This window comes from Carassius gibelio, chromosome A6 (genome assembly GCF_023724105.1).
Source record: "Carassius gibelio isolate Cgi1373 ecotype wild population from Czech Republic chromosome A6, carGib1.2-hapl.c, whole genome shotgun sequence".
NCBI lineage: Eukaryota > Metazoa > Chordata > Actinopteri > Cypriniformes > Cyprinidae > Carassius > Carassius gibelio.
In genome coordinates this window covers 22,313,380-22,338,537 of record NC_068376.1, presented here as the reverse complement: position 1 = coordinate 22,338,537, position 25,158 = coordinate 22,313,380, and the positions used below count along the sequence as shown (strand labels likewise).

The following is a 25,158-nucleotide window of genomic DNA, read 5'->3' as shown; positions in this document are numbered from 1 at the left end:
ACATCCAAACATTGCATTTAAAAATATATATATAAATAAGATTTGCCAAACTGATTAAAACAGTTGAAAAAATATACTGTTGTATGATATCCCTTAAAATTGTTGCAGTGATTAGTAGTAGTAGTAGTAGTATTACTACTACTTTTTGTCACTGGTTTATTCACTTTGTTTTCATTTTGCACCATTTCCGTTCATTTTTGTCATTCTGTTCAGGTGTGTGTCATTTATCTGCTTTCGTATTTAATTTGCTCTCTTTCTGTTCATTGTTGCCTTAGGTCTTGTCGATGTTATGTGTGTTGTAAGCCTTCTTTGTGTTTGGATTTCTGTGGATTTATTAAGACTACCTATTATCAACATCATCGTGTTCATGTGAGTTAATCCACACTGTAGTGTGATAGAAGACCCGACCATAAAGTATAAGCAGTGTGCTTTTACCTTGTTTTTGTTTGATCAGTGTTTTTTGTGTAGTGTTTTTTTTTTTGCCACAATCACCCTGCTGTCCCTTAAGCAGGGAGATCACTCGCTCGAGGAGCACCTGGTGGAATTCCTGAGTCTCGACCACCAGACCACTTTCCAGTTGACTGCCTCTGCACATTTCTACTTGTGGAATTGTGGAACACTACTACGGAGCAGTTGTCCGGAAAACCCTCTCGAGGGAGCTTCGCTGAAAATGTGAGGTGGGTGCTAGTTTCCTGTGGATCAGCCTTCACCGTTGAGGACATCACCAGTCCCACTCCAGACCCAGTGCCACAACCAGTCACTAGCCCGCTGCACAGAGCGTCTTGCTGAGCCCAGCATTTTGGAAAAGCCATCGCGAGAAGCAACAAATGAGCCTGCCATCAACGTGTAGCCTGAGCTGACTACTGCATCTGACCAGGTGTGTGAGCCAGCAACGCCACACATGCTGGAGGGAATTCTCATGGAATTCAAGGTTATGGATGCATGCCCCATCCACCCTCCCGCCAGTGAGAGTGTGTGTTTACTGGGCTTGGACACTGTTTTTCAGTTTGGAGAGTTAAAGACTTTGTTTCCCCTAAGCCTGCATAATTCTGTTCATCTGTCTGATTTGCTGGTCCCGCCCAGCCTCCCTCTCCCACCTCCTCTCCAAGCTGCTTTAAGAGACTTTTTATTCTTGTTTCGATTTTGTGCATTTCCTCATTCTCCTCTGTTCTCAGCCAGTCATATTCGTCCCCTGTCAGTCTCTCTATGTCACCTCCTCCATGGGGCTCCTTCTTGGGCCTGCCGGGAGTCTTCGTCTCCTGGACCTGAGGAGCCTGTGGCTCCGCCTCTGGCCTTGGAAGCCTCTGCTCCACCCTGTACAGCTGTCCAGACTAATGCACCTATGATCCTCCCACCCTTGATTCTGCTGTGGACCATCGGCCCTTTGGCCATGGCCTCACCGGTCTCCCTCTTTCAGTCAGCTCCGACTGGACTTTGCCATGCCTCCACTACGGACTTGCGGGCAATCTGCTGCCTTCTGGCCCTCCACCCCTTTGACTATTGCCAGGTCAGGTCCTCCTCCTTCCTCGGTCACTCCATCATGCCTTAGCTTCTCCCTTCAGCGATGCTGCCCTGGAGTCCAGGCTGGGCCCTGGGTCTACAACTACCAACTTAAGGCTCCTCCCTGGTCATCTCCTCCACCTACATGTACACCTCACTGGATTTTGTTTGTCGTCCTCCTCCTGAACCTCTTCCTGCATCTCTCTGCTGCCGTGCTTGCCCTTTGCCATCCTTTCACCATCCTTCATCCTTCTCTCTTCTACGTGAGGTTACACCTTCCGGGAAGGGGTCGATCTGTCACCCTATCATTCAGTTTGGATGTTGTTTTTCTTTTGTACTTTTCCATTCATTGAGTAAATTGTCAGTCTGTTCAGGTGTGTGTTCATAAATTAGTTTAGTCTGGTTGTGTATTTAATCTGCTCTCTAGTTTGTTCATTGCTGTCGAGTCTCGACGACTTCGACTTCTCTTTGTTTGGATTTACCTTCTCTGGATTTATTTTAACACTAGAACTACTGGAATTCTATAACTACTAGAATGGCCATAGTGGTCATTCTGACTGACCGTTCATACTAGACTGAACTGATTGCTATTTTTGTCAAATCATATTTACATTCAAAGCATCTTTTGATGTTTTACAATGAAACTTTGAATGCTTGTTGTCATATTTTATGACGTCATCACCCTAAACAATATTATATTTTTGTAATATTTAAAAGAGCTACGTAGATCTTTCCCGAATGTGCGTGTCTTGTTTTGTGTCTAGCAAGCGGGAGAGCAAAAGTTTTTCACTGCATTGAAAATGTTGTAGCTTATTTGAAAGTCTAAATGCCATCAAATATGAACTGACACTGAATATTTCTGTAGATATAATGTTGTGTATATTGGAGATGATTACATACATCTTTTTCAATAAATTTTTACTTTTGTACTTTACAACGCTCTGGAGTAATTGAGAATGATTGGATCAGATAAACTGGAAACAATTCTACACAGCCACCACTGGAATCATGATCCATGAATAAATATATCTGTTGATAGTAGTGATAGATATGATAGTATATGTAATAAACATCGTCTCTGTTGCTAAAAAAATGCATTAGCTATAGCATTACTATGGTAGGTGTGTCCACCTGGCTTTAGCTTAGCAATAGAATATAAAAACAACTAGAACTAGAAGTTGCTAAGCAACATTAATGTGCATCTCCAACCGCGGGAAAAGTCACAAAATAAGAAATTATACATTCTTACTATTGTAACGTGAACGGTCAATTTGACTCATTTGGCCATTCAAGGTAGAAATACTCAGAAATCTTTTGTGTTTTGTAATTTTCATACAATAACAATGTTATAATAAAATATACACACATTTAGGAAAAGTCGGGGTATATGGGTTTTATTTTAACAAAGTTTTTCAAATTTAAAAACGGGGACTGCCTCTGTAGTTCTAGTGTCAAGAATAAGCCCATCATCATAATTTAAGCCCATCATCGTGTTTGTGTGAGTACTGTGTCAACACAGTAGTGTGACACATTATTATTATTATTATATGAAGATACTTGAGTTGTAGTGTGTATTTGATAATAGTTTTAATCAAATGAAATGGTGAAAATCTCAAAAAGTGTCTTTCAGAGTAGTTCTGGAGATAAAGTCTCATGTATTTAGACATCAGATGATGGAAACACTGTGAGCATCACAGCTACATATACCATCAGCACTAGATGAAAACTTATTCAGGTTCTTGTTAGACACGATTAAGTCTGATATTAGCTTGAAAATAATACTTCATGTAGAGTCATCCTTTCATTTGTGCATAAATCCCAAGGTTGTTCAATAAACCCGCCTCAATAAAATTTGATAGATATTGATTTTGTTTTCACTATGGAAAATTCCTGTGGATGATTTTATTACAGAAACATATATAATTTGTTTTCCATTTTTGTCCTCTGAAATTTTTTTAAATATCTACAAATGCAGCATATTCCTTTTTTTATGTGCACCAACAAAGTATTGTGAAATACATTAACAATGAAAGATTCAGACCTATTGCATCCGCAAAATGGGAAGATTACAGAACAAAGACCTAAATCAAGAGCTCTGCTGGTACATTACAGACTCCTTTACTTTTTATCAGCATGTTTTCTGGAATCCCCTTGTACTGATGGATGTATTGCATATTGTTATAGTCCTAATATTGCATTTTACAGACTTAGAGGTTGTACAAGGCACTCTCGGGTTATTTTTCTATTCTATTCTTATTATGCCCGTTACGATAAGAGGAGCATCTGTAAACTCTTGCCACTGCCAATTCACTGAATCTCCATGATGTTGTCCTCGAACTTGTCTACAAGATTTGATTTGATTATGGCACTGGTGCATTATCCCGAATGTCTGTGATTAATAGTACATTAACGTCAGTCCTTATACACGGCAGTGTTTTGTGGAGCTTGTCAACGGATGGTAGTGCATCTGTCGAAGTGAATTAGCTGGAAGGCTGCAAAGAACCTGTTGCTTCAGGCTTGTTTTTATCAGCTTTGTTTTCTCATTAGGGTCCATTTTTGCAGTGATTTGACCAGTGATTTATTGACTTCTAGGTATTAGCTTCATATAGCACTCTTCCCTCTTCAGCATTCATTTGTTGGTTTTGTTTCTTTTGTTGGCTAGTGTTCAAGGTGCCATCTGTGCTATGCTCAATCAGCTAGTTACAAGGTTGTCTTTTAAAAAGGACACATGGCTACTGCTTTTAGTGAACGGCATTCTAAAAGCATGAAAACGACTTGTGCATTAAAGCTAATATGCAGGTGCAGTGTGTGTGTGTTGGGGGGGGGGGCAGATGTTTTTTTTCAACAAGCAATACAACAGTAATAGACTAAATCACATTGAGATGTTTTGGAAAAGATGGATGCATATTAAACAGACTAATTAGCTGGTTTTACATGCAGCATAGCAACTCATTTAAGCCATTGTAAACAGATACACTTTCTATCAGAGTGTTTATAGATGATATCTTAAGATAAAAGGAGTAGTTCACCAAAAAATAAGAAGTCTGTTAATATTTATTCACCCAAATTTTTTCCCTATACATTTGTCTAGAAGCATGATGCTAGCAATGTTAAGGTCATGGGTTCGATTCACAGGCATTCCATGAACTGATAAAATGTGTACCTTAAATGATCCAATAAATTCATTGTCCAGGTGGGAGTTTTCACACTGATGCCATATAAAAAAAATTCTAGGATCCCCAAAGCACTTTCAATAAACAGTTATAAAGATAACAGTTTTATTTTTTTTTGTGCGAATTACATTTTAATAACCTAAATAAACTTTTTCCACTATAAAGAACCTTTCTGTACAATGGAAAGGTTCCATGGAACCATTGATGCCAATAAAATCCATTATTTAATAATGAATGTAATTTGCTTTTGGATAAAATGCACAAAAATTTAAAGTACATATATTCTTTCTACTACGTTTAGGATTAATCTTAGCATATCTCCATTAAGCACCATTAAAATTGTCAATATAATTTGTATGCTATATTTTAGATCTTCTGAAGTAATACAATAAGAATGGAGCTTACAGTGTTAGTAATGTAAATCTTTATTCACTGATAATCTAAACAGTTTGTTCCCAGATCTGACTGATTCATTCTCGAATATGAAATCACTGACTCTGTTATCTGACTGACTGAAAAGGAGAAGACTATATGTGAATAATAATGATATTTGATTTTAGTATTTTGACGGCAGTTTGTTTTCTTAAAAAGCATTGAATAGCTTCAGAAGACTTTGAACAGCACAAAGTAAGTCTTATAGACTACTTCAATTTGTCAATGTATCAAATGTGTATATGTAACAAAAAATACTTTTGCTTCATAAAAAAATAGTTTTTTGGGTTTGGAACCACATGGGTGAGTAAATAATGACAGTTTTTTTTTTTTTTTTCTGAAGATCTGCCCCTTTAAATCAGATGTCTTCATAGATTTTGTGGAGTGTGCATGTGCGCAACGTGTGTGTTCACTTTTGGTATTGAAACCACAACTGTCGCAGCAGTAGCAGTGTCACAGTGGCCCAATTGTGTCAGCTCTCTTTTGGGCTGAGCTGTAGGGGAAACCCTTCAAAGTGGGTCAGCCTCCCTCTTCTCTTCTTTTTCATGTGCATTGAGCCTTACTCAGCTAGGCTACATCATTACCAGGCTAAAGGAGAGACTAGATAAAAGACTTTAGGGACATTAAACGCATGTGACACATGCGCATTGGAATTCAAGAAGCAAATCCTGAGCAATCCTTGCGAGTTTCCTTCATAAGGCGGATGGCGTATGGCAAGTGGCAGACGTGCTACAGCAATCTGCTCTGTCTGCTGCATAAACGGAGGGAAAAAGAATTGCTTCACTTTGGATAAGCCCCCCTGACCAGCCCCCTAGAGGAACACTCATTATAAAGTGCTAGTTTGGGTTAGCTCGGATTCATCTATGCAGCAGAGAGATGGAGAAAGCTGGGGGCGTGGTGGGGGTGGTGTGAGAAAGTGGGGGGAGGCAGTCTGGTCATTACTATGTTGTGATTTTTATCGCAGCAGAGAGACAGTGTGAGGTGAGAAAGAAGTAATAGGCCAGAAACAAAGAGACAGAATGTGGGAGGCAGGAAGAGAGAGAGGAATATAGAGAGAGGTACTGCACACAATCCTTCAGGCAAAAGAGTACCAGTGTGGGAAAATGTTTGTGTGTGTGTATGTAGAGAGAGTGTATAAAGCAGACTTGTGTTATGCACATGCCCTCACCTCTAGGCCCTTCTTGCCATCAGCAAAAGCAACTTTGTTTTATCATCAGTCATTAAACACAAAAAAAATATGAGAACGTGTACTTTGCCAGAATGAGTGTACAATCTCAGCATCAGTCCATTATCCACATAGTCCTGGTACAAGTACAGATATGTCACTCTGCCACTGCCACTGTGCACTGCTCTGTACATCTGTGTGACATATTTGCCAAATATCTGATTGATTTTGTTGGCATTACTACCAAATAGCCTTAAGCTCAACAGATATAGGTATTTAATAGTAAATGGTGATGCCCAGTGAGTAGGTTGGCCAATTTAATCCTGATAAAAATAATTTAACATTTAGTTTGCACAATATTGACTCATAATTGATAAGGGAGAGAAAAACAAAATCTATTGCAAAAGTATTGCAATATTTACCCCATGATCAGTAATCTCACACCCAAAGTGATACATACAGTATATTGATCAAATGTGACAGATCTTTTGTAACAGTGTAATTGCTGTTCTTTTAAACATATCTGTTAGCATATGCACAGCCCTGAGTGAGAAGCTGGGGTCTGCCATTACTGTTCTCTTGCTGTAGCTGATGGAAGAACAATGTCAGTGCCAAAGAGACATTAAAAGTGTGTTTGGATGCACCAACGAACATAGGAGTCTATAGATTGCTGAGCACACGGTGGTTACATCTTATTGTTCCGGGAAAAAAAAAAGGGAAGTCCGCTTTTTACACCGGACAACAAAACCCTTCCGCACGGACATGAAAAGCAACCCACCGCAACAGTGTTAAAGTAGCCAAATTCTGCTGGAAAATGACAGACTTGGCAAAACTGGAAGGGAGCCGGGAGCACCAACTCATTCTCATTTAAAGGGGACATGCACCTAAACCGAATGCAATTTCGACAAGCTATAAAAAGTTATCTGTGGGGTACTTTGAGATAAAACTCCACATACACACTCTGGGGACTTCAGAGAACAATTTAAAACTTTGTATCAATGCATTATATGGCACCTTTAACATTTATGAAGTGGAAAATCATTAGGGACAGATTTACTAACAGTGGAAAATGTGTGCTGAAAAAGCATAGTGTTATTTTTGTGGCTGACCTTATTGCAGATGTATTTCTATGAGTTTCCCGTCAGACACAAAATTTATGGGAGAAGGGTATTTAAATGAATCAATCACGCAACACAATTTACTAAGCCACCCCCCCCCCCCCCCCCCATTTTAAATCTACATCTGCCACAGAACATTCCACTCCCATTGGTGCTTTTATAGGATTGCACATTCATGCAAATTTTCCGTGTAGTAAATCTGTCCCTCAGTTTAGATTGCAATGTTTTACTATATTTCTGTTTATAACTGTATTTTGTGATCAATTATACAGTTTTTTTAATCAGATACTTACTTTAAGATACTTAATTTTTTTTTAAGGTTTTGATTTTTATTTGCTATTCAGAGTACAGTTAGTTTTACACTAAAATAATAAACATTAAAAATAAAAACCACTAGCATATTCACAGGACGTGGCTTAATGTGCTACCATTTACTCTGTTCAGTCTTTTACTGTGTTCCCTCTCTCCTTGTCTCTGTGTCTTATACGTATGTTTATTTAATGAGCTGTGTTCCACTGAAAGTCATTCATCTCCATGCAATCTGCACATCCTGTTCTGGGGTCTGTGGAAGCGAAAAAAGCACTGAATACATACCATATGATATAACTGTGATAAATTTGAATAGTAAGAATGGTTGTTTGGTATCACAAAATTATTGTTCGAGGTAGAACGTTCTTACTGACACAAAACGGAGGCGGAGCATGTAATAAAATTTTAGATTTTGCTGGAATAAATGATTGATGTCGCAGGCATCCTTAGGCATACCTTAGCATTCAAAAAATAGAGAAGATATAAGTAAATTACTTTGACATTTTCCATCTCTACTCAGGGCATTCTAGTCTATAAGAATGAAAAAGGAGCTTCCTTTCGGAGATTTCTGAACAATATCCGTAGTATGATGTGCAGCTGCTGGCAAGGACAGACATTCAAGCACCCTTTCAATAATGTAACTTCTCATGATCAAGGTCTGATTTGCTTACTTCATGGTAAAATGGATATAGCTTATGCAATTGAAATATCATATTAACAGTCTTTAGATATTTGGAGGAAGAATATGAGGCTTTTCATCACAAAAATAAGCATTGATCTATTTCAGTTCTTATATAAGCGAACAAAAGTAAATTGGTTGACCAAAAGTAAATGGATAGTCCCCTAAAAAATTTGAATCCTGTTATTTACCCACCTTCATGTTGTTCCAGGCCTGTATGAAAAATTGTTTAACATTGAAAAATGCTACACTCAAAAAAAAAAAAAAAATATATATATATATATATATATATATATATATTTTTTTTGCAGCTTCTACAATTTATGTAATTAAGAGAAACTAAATAAAAACCACTCGAGCATTTTAACTGAATTTCATAACACTCAATGCACTTTGATTTGTAAAGTGTACTTAATCCTTTTGTGCTGCAGCAATTCAAATAATTGTTGCTGACATTAATTTTTAAATTATACTCTTTTAATTATATATCATATACTTCTCAACATGCTTTGCATGAGACCATTTTGGGTGAATAAATGTTTAAATCAAGGTTTTTTATGTGCTTTGAGTAAAAGGAAAGACTATTCATTGTTCAATTATGCTAGAAATCTAGTGCAGATGAATTACAGGATTACATAAGGTAAACATTGATGTAAATATTACATACAAAAATAAGCATTGATCTATTTCAGTTCTTATATAAGCGAACAAAAGTAAATTGGTTGACCAAAAGTAAATGGATAGTCCCCTAAAAAATTTGAATCCTGTTATTTACCCACCTTCATGTTGTTCCAGGCCTGTATGAAAAATTGTTTAACATTGAAAAATGCTACACTCAAAAAAAAAAAAAAAAAAAAAAAAAAATATATATATATATTTTTTTTTTTTTTTGCAGCTTCTACAATTTATGTAATTAAGAGAAACTAAATAAAAACCACTCGAGCATTTTAACTGAATTTCATAACACTCAATGCACTTTGATTTGTAAAGTGTACTTAATCCTTTTGTGCTGCAGCAATTCAAATAATTGTTGCTGACATTAATTTTTAAATTATACTCTTTTAATTATATATCATATACTTCTCAACATGCTTTGCATGAGACCATTTTGGGTGAATAAATGTTTAAATCAAGGTTTTTTATGTGCTTTGAGTAAAAGGAAAGACTATTCATTGTTCAATTATGCTAGAAATCTAGTGCAGATGAATTACAGGATTACATAAGGTAAACATTGATGTAAATATTACATACAATAGCCATATTTAGCATGCTAACCTATGCTATTGATGGTATAGTGACACTAATGCCTAATAAAGTTGGACTAGCATGAAATGAATATAAGAATCCTTTGTAAATCGAGTTTGATAGACTTTAACGACTTTAAGTTAAAACTATTAAATATGATAATTTGGCATCATCCAACTAAATTAGCTCAATGAAATGGACTTAATTTAACTAGAGAAAAAGAAATCAAATCTCTTTCATTCAGATTAAATAAAGGTAAGCCCCCCCCCCCCCCTCCCCACTGACTTTAATTGTAAGAACAACAGTTTAACCATTCTTCAGAATATCTTCAAAAAAGTCATCTTTTGTGTTCCCCCACAAGAAGGAAAGTCATTCAGGTTTGGAGCAGCATGAGGGTGAGCAAATGATGGCAGAAGTTTGTTTTTTTGGGGGGCACTATCCATTTATTACTATTGCTTAAGGTATATGTCTAGTGGATATTCATCACTTGTCAAGCAACAAATTCAATTCTTTTGACGCTCCTGGTTAAAGCCTTACCAGTGGTTATTGTGCTGAAATTGGCCGCTAGTCTTTATTAATCCCTATTAATAAAGGTCAGAGAGCCCAGCTGTCAGATTGTTTCTCTGTTTTCCTCTGGCCCTTCAGAAGACCGGCAGTCTGATCCCAGCCATTTCTACAGGTCTGGTACCTCCGTGTCATGCCACCTGCCTAATATTTCTCTTTCCCTGTACGCATCAGTGACATGTTCCAGGTCTCAACTTAGATATCTGTCCCTGCTCATGGAATATTTCAAAACCCCTTGACATTTCATCCTGTAATGAGCCTATATAGTAGGACTGTGCGATATGGACAAATTTTCTTTTCTTTTTTCACGATTTTGACACACAGATGGACTATGCTTTACAGTCATAAATGCATTCAGTGTGCATTTGAAACATATTTCCAAAAGAAAACCAATTAGAGCTTTATCAAAAAGTTGTAACGTGTCTCTAGAACAGGTATACGTTAAAATAATCACTAAGTATGATGTGGAGGTTGGGAGCTAAGGAGAGTCAGACTTGGCTTCATTAATCCAAACCCTTTTGGCTTGAAGCCAGAAAGCATCGGCCAGACACACTTCTGCTCATTCACCTGTACTAGACCCCATTTATTTAGTGTAGTGATGCTGAAATGCTTCATAATCCAGCGAGTGTGCAAGAAGTCTGACAATCCTGATTAGGCAGAAAAGGTGAGCATGAAGGAACGCTTAACACCTTTCTGCCGGGATGTAAGCCTTAAAGATCACCCTCCTCCGCAGGATCATGAGCACTTATCTCAAGTGTTAGCTTCAGATACAAAGTGAGGTGGAGATAAGTTATTGTGAAAAGCTGTACATGTATTTCTTCAGCTTTTTTTATATCAGAAGAGTATTCATCTGTGGATGTTGCATATAAGTCTTTAGATTCTAGTAACAATTTAGAAAATAAATGTAGAAAATAGTAAAAAATTCATGTTCCAACAGAAGACCAAAGAATTTCAGAGAGTTTTAAATTGTAAATCCCAGACCTGAAAAGTAGGTATCAAGGGGTAACCACCTGTGTAATTATATACCGTATTTTTTGGACTATAAGTCGCACCTGAGTAGTCGCATCAGTCCAAAAATAAGTCATGATGAGGAAAAAACATATATAAGTCGCACTGGACTATAAGTCGCATTTATTTAGAACCAAGAGAAAACATTTCCGTCTACAGCTGCGAGAGGGCGCTCTATGCAGCTTAGTGTAGACTACAGGAGCACTGAGCAGCATAGAGCGCCCTCGTGTGGCTGTAGACGGTAATGTTTTCTCTTGGTTCACGTCTCTTAGTTCATTTCTCTTGGTTCATATCAAATTAATTTTGATAAATAAGTCTCACCTGACTATAAGTCGCAGGACCAGCCAAATTATGAAAAAAAGTGTGACTTATAGTCCGGAAAATACGGTACACTGCATTTCTTGTCTTTTTTTTCCTGTGTATCGCTTTACCCGTAGTTAAATACATTAAGGACAATCACAGAACATGATTATTCAAATTTAAATGATTGGCAAGTCATGGATATTGATAACTAATATACCACATTCAATATCATTCACCTGTTGCTGTATCATTCATGCCAACAATCAGACAAGATCTCTGCCAAGTTTCATAAATTCTCTCCATGGGAATAATGCAATTATTCGCCTTGACAAGGACACTGTTAATTTGATCTGCACTAGTAAGGCAAAACTGTGCCTGTGGCCACAAGCTTTGTTTTGTGTGGCGTCTCTGTCAGCGTATGTCACACTAATTGACTAGGGTGTAATTCCAGGACTCCTCTCTGTCTGTCACATTCCATCTTTCTCTCGCTTTATTTCCTTTAGACACAAACACATACAATACAACACTCCTGTCTGGTTATGGTAAGGGCTTGCAGTGAAAGAGAAATGGAGGAGAATAAAAAGATAAATGGGTGATGTATGGAGATGTAGAGGAGAATTTGAGAGAGTTGGGGACATAGTTGTAGTGTCACTCATTATGAAAGATGACAAACATGTTTATAAGTAACTGGTTTGCATTGGAGCTCAATGAATGTTCATGCAGTTTTAAAGTTAAAGTCTTTAAAATGTTGTATGTATTTTGTTCGATAACATTATGTGATATAAATTGATGGTATAAATAAATCTTGCTGGGGAATCTTTTCTTTTTGTACGTATCCATGGTGGAAGAAATAGCTATACATTTATACAATTCTTAAAAATAATAATAAATAGCAAAGATATGAAAATTTATACAGCTATGATGAATCTTTAAAAATGTACTGTAATTTCTTATTACAGTATGTTGCGTTATGCATGGCCTAATGTGTGATGGACAGATTTCTGATTAATAATAATAGCAAAATTACAGAAAGAAAGACTAGCTTTTTATATGTGGAGGATTCTAAACTGTAGTTGATGGGAATAGGTGTCTGCCTGACAAAAAAAAATGTCTGTATATGTGAGTGAAAGAAGCATTTTATCAATGCCCTTTATTTAGGGTCAAATTACATATATAGGGAAAGAATTCAAAAATCAGGCCATTATGGAAGCTAAAGATAGGCAAAGATGGGATGAGAAAAGACAGGAGAGGGAGAAAGATATGATAGAGAGATCAGTTGCCCACTGGTCATATCAGCCTTGTTTATCATGCCCTCCCCATCTCCCCAGATGTCTCTTGTGCATCTGAGTGTTTGACATTGATATGGTTCAACATCACTGTGACATAAACTCCTTCTCTGACTGGTCATTACCCTGCTACAGTTCAGCTGCACTCGCCCCCCCAGGGATGTTTACACACTCCCACACGTCAGCCTTTCTTGAGGCATCATCTGCCTCGCTGAGGTTCTGACCACATCTTCTGATTAAGATCTATTGATTCTCCTTCCCTGCGATTTCTTCTCTTGGACCAGGACAAAGCATTCTCCCTATGGCACTAGCAGAAGTGGACAGATCGTGGACAACATGTTTACTATGGATGTTTAAAAAAAAAAAAAAGAATAAAAATAAACCTTTTTAAAAAAACACAGCTGAAAAGTACTACATGCTCATCAAAGTGCATTTCTTTCTTAGTCAATAGCAAAGAATTGTATCTTATTGGAATTTTTTTTTTTTTTTTTGGAAACTGTGATAATTTTTTGCAGGATTCTTCGATGAATAAAAGTTAAAAAAGACAGCATTATAATTATTGATTATATGTACACTACACACACACAAAGAAAAATAAGTAGATAGAATAGAAAAAATAAAAAAAGTAATGGTGACATCATGAAAATCTGACTTTTAAGTGCTGTAAGGTCCCCAGTGGATCTACCAACCAATGAAACATGAAAAAGATTAAACCAGTAACTTTGTTTTGGTAACCCTTTTTCTGCAAGTGTCTGAGAAGACGAGCGTGTCTGATTTAGCTCCCTTGGTGACGTGGCAAAGGGATCTCATTATAATATCACCACCCTTTAATCTGTAAATTCCCACCATAGACTTTATAAAAGCATGGACATACTGTCTGTGACGTTAGCCGGAGGCGGCTGTTGCCATCTTGGCAGCATGGAGAGTCAGACTTGGTGAGATTTTGAATCCCAGATTGTCAATTTATTCTCAGAGTTTTGAATCCCATAGACATGGAGCTGGTTACTGGATCATATTTTTTGGCTAAAATGTATTCTTGGCCACTGTGACAACAGGGATATTGTGTTTCTGTAAACCGTGAAATATTTAAATTATAATCTGTGAAAACAGCATGGAGTGCTGAGTGGAGTATGTCATCGGACACTGGAGTGTGTTTTTTTTTTTTTTTTACACAAATGCAAGCTGGCCTCAAAGACATCTGCTTGGCTGATGATGCATTCACAGAGTTCATCATCACCCAAAGCAAGAAAATCTGGACGATTAATGCATTCAGTGTTTTTCGATTGCCAACTTTACACACAGAGAACTGGTGTGAGGTTATAAATAATAGAGCAATTTGTGGTATTAGTGGGGTGTAGAATTCTACTGCATTTTGGTCCAAATACTCCTATGATCCATTAGAAGCCTAGAGGTACCATTGGTGTACTGGAAATCAAAGCTCATATGTAAAATGCAAGTAAACACAAGCTTTGTCTTGTTGCAGAACTGTGCTGAAATTTGGATTGCATGCTGTGAGAACATTATGAATACACCCACGCCAAGCAGGAGGAGATGAAAGGTGTTGGCCAGCGATTCTTTGTTGTTGACTCATAAATGCCACTATGATGTGAAAGATCTTTCCGGTAAGAAATGTGCTTTGAGGAACATTCAGCACTTTTTAGTTCAGCTTTGCGATTTAGAACAATGTTCTGTGATTTAGCAGTTTTGTTGAGCATTTCATTGGAAATGTTAGTCCACAATGAATCCAAAGGTCTTTTTATAGTCTGAAACGCAATGTAGAAGTATAGCAACAAGGAGAGGTGTCGTTTGATTGGCAGGTCATTGCTTCCTCCTCTCTAAAAGTAGTTTGACCCTTATCGTACAGAATGCAGAAAAAACTGCGTTGTTCTTTTAGACTTTAGACACTAACCAAAGAAGCTTTTAAAATCAGCTATTGGATGATTTCCAGCAAATGTTTTAAGGGGGACATTCGTTTTGCCCCAAGCCATAGTGCTGATTGGTGAGTGCTCAGCTTCCCCCTGCTGTTATTTCACTTGCTCAGGTCAGTTGAGGTTAATGAATAAGAGCACAGACATTTTCCTGAGGGCAACACACACTAAACAACTAAACAACTACTCCAAACTTCACAGCGGTGTAAGTTACCAGTAATGTATCGTACTACCCATTGCTTGTGACGGTCTGACCTCCCTCAGCTCCTCCCACACAGAATAACATTAAAATTGTATGGCTTTCTAACACGACCAAGGTCTCAGAGCTTCTGCAGTTTTAATATAAGCTCCGGCAGGCGGTGGATATTTGCAGGCAGCTGATTGGGATGAAATTTGAACTGTAGCATCTCAGGCGGCATTGCAGTTTTGGAGTTGATGCAGTTTTGCACTCTAGATTTGCCTAAGCAATCTTTCATTACAGTCAGCCTCCCAGAACCCCTCATGTCCACATTTAATTTTGACTACTGATGAATAGGTGTTCATACGGCTTCAGAGAGAATAAATACAAGGCATATATATTTGAAAGCAAAGCACAACAGAGCAGTTTTTTTAAAGAAGGAACGGTATTTGGGGGAAATCCGTTAAATATTGTATTTAACGGATTAAAAATGGAATGAAAATGAAATGGAATGAATGAATGAATGAAAAAGCTGTCTGTTTCTTTTAGTTCTTGCTTGGTGTGACTTTGATAAAGTCTAGACGTGAAAAATCATCACTAGCATCAACACTTTGGAGGCAGCTGCTGAGATGCCTTTAGTAATCACTCTAGATTGTTACTATATCTGTCAGTCCAACTACAGACGCTGAGCTAATTATGCTGTTGCCTGTTAGGAGGTGAAGAAAGAGGATAAAGAAGCAGTCTTACTCTTCATAAAGAAATTTGAGCTTTGGTTGGCCTTTATTATACTGGCTTTGCTATTATATGCATTGTGTATGATATTGTTGTGAAATTGCAAATTGAATGATTTTGTTGAGTTGATGTTATTTACAGTAGGAGCAGGGGCGTGTCTAGAGCATTTTCAGTGGGGGGGGGGGGGGGGGGGGGGGTTATGCTGGGGCACTGCCTCCAAATGGGGTGGCCGCCAGTGTCCCAAAAAAAACAAAAGCTAAATTCTACATCCCTCTATATATCCATTAAGTTTAAAAAATTGTTGAAAGAAACTCCCTATACCTTTACTTCTTTTCATGGCTTTGCACTGCTCTCTTCCCTGCCTTCAAAAGAAACACTTATGTGTGTCTGTTATTCTCAATCTCAAAAAAAGAATTTTATAATTGTGAATGAAATGCACAGAATGCATCCATGTAATTTCATGTTTAAATGACTTAGTTAGGCCTGACAATTTAAATGACTATCTAACTGACTTACTCTCATGAATTATCAAGTAACATGTCACCAGACAGTTATTATTATGGAACATTCTGTGCATATTGTCATTTGGTGCAATCTTGCTATGTGGTCACTGTCACATAATAAACTGATACAAAATATGCAAATCACCATGACTGTGTATTTGATAGCACGCAGCATATGTTACTTTTATTGTGTTTTATTAAACGTTGACTGAACATTCGATTGAAATCAACCACGAACAACACGAGCAGAGCCTGACGGGGTAAAAACAATGATCTGAGAAAACCATACAAACATGTTAAACTATACATAAAGGTTACCTACCAGCTCTTTGTCTGGTGTCTTGTGATGTGTTGTTCTTGAACGAACAAATCTTTAATGTGACTTGGGAAGAATGAGTCGTGTCTATGCTGGCAACATCATTTTGAATTGTTTTTTTTAAAGTTTGAATCAACGTTTGTGTAAGTACTAGATGTGTTGGGGAATTTTAATTACATTTTGCTAAAATGAAATGACTCGAAAAAAGATTACTTCATTTTGTTGAACGTGCCTCAAATGTACGAGTCGGTATAATGATCCGAACTTCCCATCACTAGTGTCTCAACTTCCCACACTTGATAAAGTAAAAGTTCAAGTCCACGACGAGCGTTGTTTCTCTGACGACGCTGCACTTCTCTGAATCGCGAACTTCAGTAGAGTCTATAAAATGACCATAAATGGCCATAAAATTAACCAATCACAAGACATCTTATGGGGGGGCTCCCGGGGTGGCCAATCAAATTTCAGGGGGAGGCGGTGCCCTCCCACGGCCACCATGTAGACCCACCCCTGAGTAGGAGCTTAATTATAAACCCCGTCATATACTAAAAAATAATTTTATGAATTTAAATTTATTTGGCCATGAATATACAATCAAAATACATTCCATTTATGGCTGAATAAACAGATATTGCATAAGGATATAAAGAATGATGAATGTTTAACATTTTAGTATACATGTACACTATTAATTATACATTATATAGATAAAATATATATACTGTACATGTTTATATTTAAAATATGTATTTTTTGGTCCATTGTCTGAGTATCTCATTGATAGTGTAATATCATACTGTTATGTATACTTGTATAGTAATCTGTTGATGTCCTAAATTGTCTTCATGTATGCAGATGATTTTAAAGCAAGCTTAAACTATAATGGACATATATAGCATGAAGTGAAGCTCAGTTCTTGTTCGCACTTCATCTAGAGTGCTTACATATTGTACTGCTGAACCAGAAACAGAAACACGCAATGGGCATTTCATGGCATTTCTATAGTCAATTAAATTCAATTGAATCCACAAATTTTAAATCATTTGTATCCTGCATATACTCACTTTGGTTTTTGATGCATTGCAACAATCTCAACTAGGATTCATTATAAATGGGAAACATTCATAATAAATGTAAGCACATTTTCATTAATTTCACAGGAAATTGTGTATCTTTTCTCAATATTTGTATAAGGTATTCATTCTTTTTTTGCTCAAGTATTAAATTAGCTACATGCAAAGTTCAACAGTTAACTTTATTTGTGTACCACGTGTAAGTAAAAAAAAGAAAAATCTGATATCATTATCTGATTCTTGATTCTTTTTAAAGTATATACTTATATTTCCCCCTATTTTTCATCATAGCAGGATAATTACATGTTCTTTTGGGGCTGTCAGTCAATCAGTTTTGTCATTACATAATTTACCTGTTAGTGATCACATGGCATTTATCTCTCAAATGATTAGTTCAAAATAACCAGGCTTTCTTGAGTAAAGATGGCAGATTTCAAGTCACATGCAGAGAATAGTGGGCAAATATTACAAAGTCTAGATGTGCAAAGTAATAGAGACATATCCCAACAGACTAAAAGCTGTTTTCTGACATGTTAGTGTTATATCTTTTACTTGGATGTTATAAGTTGCATTGAGTTAATATAGCTGGATAAAACAAAAACTGTGTCCGTATTCATTTCAGGCTGCAAAGCAACAAAATGTGATCATTTTAAAGGGGGGTGATTCTTTTCTAAACCCACTGTACTTCATTGCTACATGTCGGATCAGCTTCTTATGAACTTCCTTTTATGTTCATATAGACAGCTGCAGACATGGACTCAGACTAAACTTACTAGGTTTTGCCACAGACTTTTCATCAAATGTCATTTTACCTCTAAATGGCCGCATCATTAACAAGGTCAGGGATTCTGAGTTTAGAGGGTTTTAATGACTGTTTATGGGGTTGTGGATGTCATCATTAATGTTCCTGCTCTCGGTCTGTCGCGGGTGATTTAATTAGTGTGTCTATGGTGATTCTGGGCAGAAAGCTTGCATATTAATGTTCTCATCGATGGACACACACAGCTCTGGGAGGAAACATAATGGTGCAGGGGCCAAATGTAGCCATGCAGGGTTGATTGCTGCTAATTTGTTTCTATTCTATGATGATGGCTGACAGGAAACGTAAAACAAAAATTGCCTTTGCGTTCATCCATGACATGGTCACTTGCCAAACATGATACACTTTTATCACTTCCTAAGCTTTCGTGGCAAATCTTGTGAGCCTTACCTGTCAACATGCTCAGCGTAATTTACATCCTCTTCTTAGCAACTGAACACCCACCTTAAAGATTGCATCCCTTGGATAAAATCAGAGGACTGTAAAATTATAGAAGCCTGCATTCTGTTTTATGCCACCGTTAATACACGTAAGCTTAATAAAAATAGGACTCAAGCCATTAGTCTATCAAATGATTGTTTGTCAAATTGCATTTAAAAACAAATACAGTGATGTTGAAGGGAAGGGATGTCCCTCAGCAACACAATGGCATAAAAATGCATGATAAACCCTTTTATCTGCATGTGAAATAATCATGTTGTTAGACTGCAAAACTTTCAGCTCTGATTTAATTGGCCAAGACATAAGGCCTGTGTTAAACTGGATTACATAATGATGTTTGTGTTGGTTGTAGGATGGACCGCTAATACATTTAAAAGATTGCTCTTTAAATGTTGGGTGGAAGCTGAGCATGAAATCCCACCAATGAATTGTTCATGACGTGGTTCGATAATGTGGAGGCATGGATGAGGATGCAGGGAGGCCCAAAGTCCTATAGGAATACAGATGTATAAGAGGTTGAGCACAAGAGTGTCACAGGGTTCAGAGCAGAATTGAGCTTTAGCTTGTCTCCATTCTTCTCTCTTCCTTTTCTCTTTTCCTCAATTTTCCATGCAAAAACTTGTTGTACCATTTTAGGAGTGTCATACACTTATATAGTACATCTTTGGATAGCCCCAGAAGTCTAGTGATTAAGTTTTATTCATTTTAATATATATTAAAATATGGGGTCAGTAAGGTAATTAGTTTATTTCTAAAGAAATGAATGCTTTTCTTTCATTATAATGCTAAATCTGGTCTTTTTAATTTTATATTCATCAAAGAATCCTAAAAAAAAATCTAAAGCAGCCCAATTTTTTAAAGTGCCCCTATTATGCCTTTTTAAGGTTCCTAATATTGTTTTGGGAGTCTCCTACAATAGGTTTACATGCATGCGAGGTCAAAAAAGATGTCTTTTGATTTCTGAAAATAATTATTTCATATCACCTCGTTTTCCAACGATTCTCAAACTATTCATTCAAAGCAATTCCAAGATTCAGTTTCTCCACATTTTCCTTTGCTTTTCCTTTCCTACTCTTCTCTGATTGGTCAGATGGCCTAGTCTGTTGTGATTGTTCTACCATGTACAGTGTGTGTTGGAAATTATATGGCCATTGCTATAGTTTCGAATTTTGAATGCTCTGTATAAATAATAGATGTTTATATTTTCTCATACTTACAGGTTGTGATTCAGTGGAGTCAGCTGGTCCAAATAAACTGGGTACTGAGACATCTTTCAGACAAACAGTTGTCAGTAAAATGATGGGAACACATAAAAAGATTGGGTTTGTACTTTTGTGGTATGGTGAGCGTGATTTCGCCAAGTACATCATGTTCCTGGATCAAAATTTATGAGGGCGAGTCAAGTTATTTGCGGCCAGGCAATGTAGAGCAGCAATATGCAAATGTGTTACCCTGTGACGTGTGGCCATCATGGAAGTGGGATTTGAATTACTGAGAACTTTTAGTTCAGAGTTGATTCTTTGTATTTAAAATGCATGATCGGCTTTTAAAACTTTGCAGATTGTTTAGATTCACATACAGCTACATTGCACACTGAATGAAAGGCAATTTTCGAAATGGCATTAAGGGGTACTTTAATATTGATAATAAGAAGAAATGGGTCTTGAACACCAAATCAGCATGATTTAGTTAGTTAGTTGTGGATGTTGCATTTAAAGTTCACTTGCCTCAAAAGGCATGATGTACTGTTCATTCTCACTTGGGGTGTTGCTTAAAATGTCAAATGGTTCATTGGTTAGTTCTATTTAGCTGGTATTGATTACGTTCTAGGGTGTTTGTTTAATCATTGGTTGTAATTAACTTTGTCTGCCAATACATATAAATGATTTACTTCTTGCATTGACTTTGTCCTGACCATTTATTTATTCTTAGGGACTGAGATGTTTGCTTTTTCCCTTTCTTTGTGCATCATAAACACTTCCTATTATATAATATATTGTATAAAGTATTTATAAGAGCCACTGTGTGTTAGATATTTATTTATAGAAATATTTTACACAATTCTTTAACAAAATTAATCTGTTCTTCAATCTTACATTCAAAGCCACATGTTTCTTGGAATATATTTGAACTACATTTTTTGATGCAAGATACCTTTTTGTTTCTGATTTATTTGTTTTGAAACAACACACAAAACTTCCATTAACTATTATTATTAACTATATATTATCATTATTTTTTTTTGTATCATTCTCTGTCCAAGATTTCCTTGCCATCAGTTCTTTTTTTATTTGTAAATTATGAGGTTGCTTATAGGGTCTTTCGCAGCTTGCAGCGAAGACAGCCTTTGATCATGGTGATTTTCATATAGTGCGAATGACCTAACAACATTACCAAAGCATAGACAAGTCTCTTAATTACTTGCATTATAAGATTGTTTTGCTTGCAAGTAGCATTCTGTCTTTTGTGAATATAAATCAGTGAATTTGGTGGCTTAATGGGAATGCAAAAAAATTATTTACTCATGTGCCATGATAAGATGGTTAAAACATGATGAAGAACTATACGGCAAGTTATCAAGAGCATTATTATTCATAATTTTACAATAAAAATACTGTATGCAGTGTCATATTCACTCAAATAGGCACTGAAATAGACCTTGATTGTTGTGTGTAAGATTAAATGTCTGTTCTCTACTCTGATTTCCTTCTGGGATTTACTCCTGCCAGTATTATGCATCCCTCCAAAGTCATTCATATATTTATTTTTTACCTGTGTTTGCCTCTTTTTCTCATCACTCATCTTCTCTTTTCTTGGCTAGGTGGCCATATCTGTGTGTAAAGAGTTAGTGTGCATTTGCAGCAGGTGCCAAAGGAATACTTAACTCATCTTAACTCTAATGATTAGACATCCTCTATTGGAGACAGGACCCTGACCCCCTCACCTGACACCAGACCACAATTAACAAACACTAGTTTACACGGAATAACATTAACCATGCTTCCTCCCTGACTTTTCAAAGGAAGTTGTGAGAGAGAAAGAGTGCAAAAATTGTGGATGGTGATGGCTCAGTTATCATGACATTGGCAGACATCAGGGAGAGATCTATAAATCTTATATGGATGCACAAACAAACATTGTGTGTCCAGGTCCAAACACTAAGCACATTAACTTTATTGCACATTATCATAGCACAGCAACAATATCTGTCTAATTTGTATCATTGCTGTAAATTGAAAGCAATTACAAACTATAAATGTAATTTTCAAAGCTGTGAAATAGGACATTGGATGATGAACTGTGACTTACGTGAGTAATGAAATATTCATGGTACTTAGCTGTTATTTCCCATATCACATTCTAAGTTGACAGCAGTGTGTTTTAGCTCTTTATAATTAATCAAACATATCCAATAAAATATTAAAACAGATACAAAGTATTGCCTTCAACTAATAAATGCTTCATGTTTCTAGCAGTAGTAAGTAAGTAATAGTAAGTACTTAGCCAGGAACATGGTTTTGGTTTCAAATCAAAATCAGTCCAGTCCAGTCAAAACAAAATGAAGAAAACAACATATTAAACAAGTAGTCCAACTCAAATTCCTTTTGAAACCAGTCAAGGATATTTTTTAGAATGTCTATCCTTTTATCCATATTTAAAAGTGACTCCATGAATGAATGGTGACTGGAGCTGAACGTTTTAAGCAAATGTACAATTTTCCATTGAATTTCAAGTTTGAAAGTCATGAGTTATATGGACCCTTCTAGTTTGGAAATTCTGCTAAACAATTTTTTTTGTGTGTGTTTTCATTTTTGAATCTATTAAATATTTGTATTTATTTATTTTTAATTGGGTTAAAACTTTGTATGTCAGAACCCTGATGTAGTACTGTCTGCTTTACTTCAAGACAACATGCAAGATATTAAGGCAATTGACACTGTTAATTCTTGCACAGATGAGAATCTTTATTTTGATGCACACTCAGTGAAGAAGGCATTTGGGAAATGAGATTGGAGACTGAAAATGTCATGCTCATATTTACGAGTAAGTACACCTGAAGGGGTTTTGCCCACTTGAGCACTGTTGGACTGAAATGGTCAGAGGTCGGCTAAGGCATCAAGGGAAAACAATTTTTTCAGGGTTTTTACAATTTTCAAAGATTATGACAAAGTATACTTTTTACATTATCCCCAAAAAAACAAAATCAAATCTTTTGAAATTTAAATTTAAAAATTACATGTAGCTTACGAATCAACAGTAAGCTACATGTCAGAATGTTTAATGACTGTGAAAATTTAAAATCCTGTGTTTCTTGAAAACAATGCAGATGATATGAAGTTGATGGTACTTGTCTTTTTGTCATTTTGTTGGTTTTGTGAAGAATGAACCCCTCTTCCATCTCTTCGGCTACAGAAAATGCTTTCCTAATGAAGGGTTGTCAGGCAGGCTTTCACTCATATTGAAATTCTCACAGTTCCTTTCCTTTGTGCCTCTTTCCAACTTTCCACTTCATCTCTCAGAAGTGACGAGTGCTTTTCAGCCACATTTGATGTCAATCAAACCAATGTTTAAAACTGTAGATTATTGTAATCAACTGCTCAAAGAGGAAATCCTTTAAGAGTGAGAAGATTATGCAGTGTAATGGCATCACAAGTTTATGACCTCTTGGTGTACAGACACTTTATTCATTAAACTCATTAAACAGTGTCAAACAGAAAACACGGGATGTATAAATAGATGGAGAGTGTTACATTTCAGGAACTGTATTGTGAAACACTTTCTTAGATTAGTATATTCAAGCTATTTTCACAGAAACATTTTTGTTGTATGGTAATGAGACTAATGTCATTCCTCTCTCTCTCTCTCTCTCTCTCTCTCTCTCTCTGCAGTTAAACCAACAGTCATTGATGTTGACATCTACATAAATAGTATTGGACCTGTGTCATCAATAAATATGGTGAGTGAATGCCCGTTCATAAACTGTGCTATTTTAGTCATTATGCATTTTGTTTTGATGAATTTAAAGGGATAGTTCACCCCCCCATAAAACTGCAAAAATAATGACATAATTTTCATTTTGGGGTGAACATTTTTTCTTTAAAGGCCGCAGATATACTCAAAACAAAGTTCCTTTTCCTGCTTCATTTAGGGGTAATACAAAGTTCGAAATACATGAGCAGTTACTGTTAGCGAACATCCCAACGCTGCCAACTCTGATGAAAACAAAGCTTATATGAATATGTAAACATGTACAGCGTGCTTTCCTCTCAGTAAAAAAAAATAAGCTTAACAAAAATGGAGAAAAATCAAGAATTTTTGGGACGAAAATCTGATCATAGCAACACGGGTATGTTTGCACAAGCTTTGCAAATTAGCACTCCCGTGAAGTCACGTCACGTTTATTTAAATGCCGCTTTAGTCAATATATTGCTTAAAAGCAATCAGCAGTATTAAACATGAAAAACAGTGTCAGTGTCTATTTTCATCAGAAGCACAAATTAATTTGTTACCATAAAGCAGTTTTTACCCGCGGACATCTCAACTTTAGGGACTCGACAGACAAAATTGACCCAGAGAAGAGTTCCGCGTGAAAGAAGGCGGAGCCACAGTGCACACCTCCTATGATGTAATCGGCATGGATCATTGGTTGTACGAAGGTGTTTTGCAGCCGGAAAACACAGAATGAAGTTAGTTTTGGACAGATTTTGTTCTAAATGAAGTTTGTTCTACGATTTTGCTTGAAGTATATATCGGGACCTTTAATGTATTTTTTTCTCTTTTTATAAGTCACTCTCACTTTCTTTCTTTCTTTCACTCATTCAACACTTATAGTTTAGTCCCATCGGTGTGACAGGATGTAGGTTTGAGTTGAAAGCAGGGCCACTAGCAATCCCTCTGAGATGTGAGCCCATTGCTTAAGCTTCAACTTCCCTGAGGCACAGACAAGCTTCAGGGGAAAGACACAGGAAGAAAAAAGGAGACAGAGAAAAATATAAAAACTCTGACTTAAATGAGACATAGAAAGCAGCAGAGGAAAATAATATCTCTGTTTTTTGCACAGTAGTTTGCACTTGATTCCCTTTATCTACTATAGTAATAAAAAATTAAATAGAGCAGCAGCTTGTTCCATATTTATGTGCGCTTCAATAGAAATCATATGTAAATGTGGACGATGGTGACAGATCACTTCTGGTGGATGTGAAATTTCTTTAGAGCTCCATTCTGTCTTTGGTTCCCAATGCATCAGTTTCATCCTTGAAAATTCACTTCCAATTATTACAGCCCAGAGCTCTGAGTGCAAGAGAAATGTTTGTTGGATAATGAGTAGCGGCCAAACAACCACCTAAAGAAACAGCAGCTATTGATCAATATGTCACCTAACAGT

The 25,158-nt window shown here is 36.6% G+C and overlaps 1 pseudogene; it reads left to right on the top strand.

Moving 5' to 3' along the window:
• Nucleotides 1-25,158, top strand: part of LOC128015713 (gamma-aminobutyric acid receptor subunit gamma-3-like) — a 114,941-nt pseudogene that overhangs the window by 3,860 nt on the left and 85,923 nt on the right.